Here is a 3,545-nt window from a genome sequence, read left to right as displayed (position 1 = left end):
CTCGGAAGCTAATGTCACGCCTCAAAGAAGTCTCGCCAGACAAAAATCCGAGATCTCCCCTGTGACAATACGAAGATCACTACAAACAAAATATACATCACCCACACGCTAGAATATTTATATACACAACCACTATAATAATAAGCCCACTCGACTGAACGAAACAATCACAACCACGCAGCTTATAATAAACTGATACACATAAAACAAACCAACACAATGAAAAACGAAACGGAAAACCCAATACAACACAATCAACACATCACTAATGCTAAGTTTTATACAACAACCACAACAACAAATACAACAACCCACCAAATACAACAAATACAAATAAAACATATACAAAACTAAAACGACCTTCGGATGTAGGACCCAGAGACAGATACTCCGAGCGACACCAACCATCTACAAAGCACCGAAAACATAAACGATATACGCGGCAGGTAGTATAGTAACTCAAGGGTAATAAAAGATAACGGTCCGTGAATAAACAATGGAGATCACAAGTATACAGCCTCAGAATAAGAATACGATCATACTATCATAATCAACGATCCGAACATACCGATATAATAACTCGATATAAACCGTATAAACCACAACCAATACGATGATACATACCTAACTGAATCGACACGCGTACAACGATCGGAAACTCACCGGACCATGCGATGATATACCCGCGACACCTGAATATGATACGATCGCAAATACACGTAAAATAAACGATACGACGCAGACGGCAACCAAACGCAACAATCATATCGCAAACAAACGCAACATACCACAAACACACGCAACTAGTATCTAAGAGACATGTATGCATATAACGACGCACCGCGATCATACGCAAGTGCACGATGCCCACGGTCACCCCCGCCACCTCCCCAACACCACGACCCCGTACGGCCGAGAGGCTTGGGTCCGCGACGATCAGACTACCCTCCACCCCACTATATAAATGTCGAGGCGACACCGCCAAGAGTATCTAACTACATGATCGTGGTCCCCGATCGCCACAACGGATTCACTAAACCTCGCGACCGGGTGGCACGACAGACAAGAAGAATCGCTCCAACTACCACTACCCACGAGTGGCCGAGTAAGTTAAGCTATAAACAACCAACGACTCTCACCACAAGGGAGACAACTATCATCAGACGCAATGAATGATGAACATGATATATATATATAATCATCATCCATGCAACAACCCCAAACCTCATAAATACCTCCGACAAGAGTATAATCGTCATGATACCTCCACGTATCCCACCAAACATATGTACCCACTACACATGTATAATCAACTAAGAATCTCCAATAATCCCCCTGGACACATATGCACAGATCGTAAATACAATCAACATGTATCCTCCAATAATAAACACATCCGACACGTGTATAAACCACAAACATACAATCAACATAACTCCTCCAAAAGTACATAACCAAACACGCGTGTACATACAACATGTAAATGTAGGGTCAACATGATGACTCCTAAAACACATACCAAACTACATACAATCCACATTATGTACCCAATCAGCATGGTAATACTAACAACCCGACAATCCCTACAAGACCTACTCTACACGTGTAATCACAACAGAGTAGATATCAAGAGCTGAGACTATATATGAATTAAATAGATCATCACAAGGGTCAAGCATAAGTATCATGCAGGAAAAACAGCAACCGATCATGATATAAGATAAAGCAGCCTAATCCATCCAATATAATCATGCACTAAGTTTCAAAGAAACTATAAAGAGCCCAAGGAAGAAATACCCGCCTTTATCTGTCGATCGTGTCAAATAATCCCGCGTCGAGACACTCGTCCCGAATCCAAGTCCTGCGATCACATAATATATATTTAGCTAATTACATAGGTAGCAAATAGCTAAATAGACTCCCTAACCAAAATTAGGTAAACCCTAATCGAAATAGTTTACCTAATCCCTTAATCCAGCTCCTGCTAGATCCAAACATAATCCATAATCCAATAATCCATCCAAAACTCACTAATCAACACATCTTAAACCCAACAATAAATCTATTCTCTTAATTACCAACCCATCACATAATGATATCAACCACAAAACCTATCATAAGCTCAAATCTCCATCATAAATCCACATCAACCAAACAACCAAATCATCAACCTACCTCATCTGATAATCCAATCAACAACCAATCCAATGCTCCTAAAAATGATCACATAATAATCTATATCAACCAAAACAATACTTACCACTAGAGGCAAAACCTTAATCCTTAATCCACAATATCAACCAATCCACATCACACCACTCATAAACTAAGCAAGCACAAAACCCTACAGCCCATTAGAAAAACTTAATTTAGCAACCTACAAATGAGTAACCCAGCAATACATCACTGTAAGGCATTTACCTTGACGTAGGGCAGCAATCCAGTAGTTAGCAGCCTTTCCTTCACTGTCCGGAAGCTACAAAGAACACTACCACCAAATTCCTTCCAAGATCAAATCCAGAATCCAACTATAGAGAAATTGGTTTACTGAAATCCTAATAAACAGAACCATACTCACCTCCATCAAGCCTCTACTTCTTCACTCGAGGCTTCAATCAACTGCAAGGAATGGAGAAGATCAAGCTCTGCTTAGGGAAGAATCATCACCAGGTTGATCCGACGTCGCCTACTCAACCAATCCCTACAGCTGGTGTCGTGCGATCCACAGCTACTGCGACGAGGAATGGGAGCTAGGGCTCCGATTCTTGCTCTGGTCCAAGATCAAGTTGAGCTAGGGTGGCGTCGTGGGTCAAGAAGGAGGTTATAGACCCGAAGCTAGGGCTCAGGAAGCGGTGGCCAACATCGGCTGCTCATGGATGTCCGGCGATCGGCGAGTCGAAGCAGCACAGGGTCGGCGTCGCGAGTTAGGGGAGGAATCGCGAGGGAGAGGGAGGAGAGGATCGACAGCCAAGAGAGAGGCACGCAGAGGATAGGTCGCTGCTGGAGGTGAACTCGCGGTGGCTGGCGATCGGGCGAGGAGGAATCGCCGGAGAAGGAAGGGGGTCTCGGGCGAAATGTGAGGAGGAGGAGGAGATCGGGAGAGAAAATCGGGGAAAGGGGAAGAGTTCGGGCGAATTCGGGGAGGAGAAAAGGAAAAGAAATTATAAGAAATAAAAGCTAGGTTAGATTAATTAAATCCTAAGTCCATTCCCAAATCAACTCCCACTTAAATGGGTATTCCAAACAGGTTTTCACTGTACCCCAAATCCATCCCCTCAAGACGGGTCATACGGACTCCGTTTAAATCCCGAAAAATTTCTAAAAATTCTGGTAAAATCCAATAAGATTTTTCGTCCAATAACATTTATTATTTAAATTTTACGGTATCTTACATTCTCCCCCACTAATAAAAATTTGGTCCCCAAATTTACTGGTCAACTCAGGGATCCTCCTCCAAGCATAACATCCAAGCAACAAACTCATATACCACTCTATCCAAGTATGATGAACAAATCTCCAACCCTAGTATCGTAAACATATCTCTA

The 3,545-nt window shown here is 42.5% G+C and overlaps 1 long non-coding RNA gene across 1 annotated transcript; it reads right to left on the bottom strand.

The window, feature by feature from the left end:
• Window positions 1-1,803: 1,803 nt before the first annotated feature.
• On the bottom strand, window positions 1,804-3,151 carry LOC122049236. Its single transcript, XR_006130893.1, has 3 exons — window positions 2,579-3,151; window positions 2,422-2,488; window positions 1,804-1,861 (listed from the first exon to the last, which is right to left on the bottom strand). It is a non-coding gene; the product is annotated as an uncharacterized LOC122049236 (long non-coding RNA).
• Window positions 3,152-3,545: the final 394 nt, after the last annotated feature.

The sequence above is a fragment of the Zingiber officinale genome, chromosome 2B (genome assembly GCF_018446385.1).
Source record: "Zingiber officinale cultivar Zhangliang chromosome 2B, Zo_v1.1, whole genome shotgun sequence".
Lineage (NCBI taxonomy): Eukaryota > Viridiplantae > Streptophyta > Magnoliopsida > Zingiberales > Zingiberaceae > Zingiber > Zingiber officinale.
Note: the sequence above shows the minus strand (reverse complement) of the source record. Positions and strands in the feature narration are given on the sequence as shown.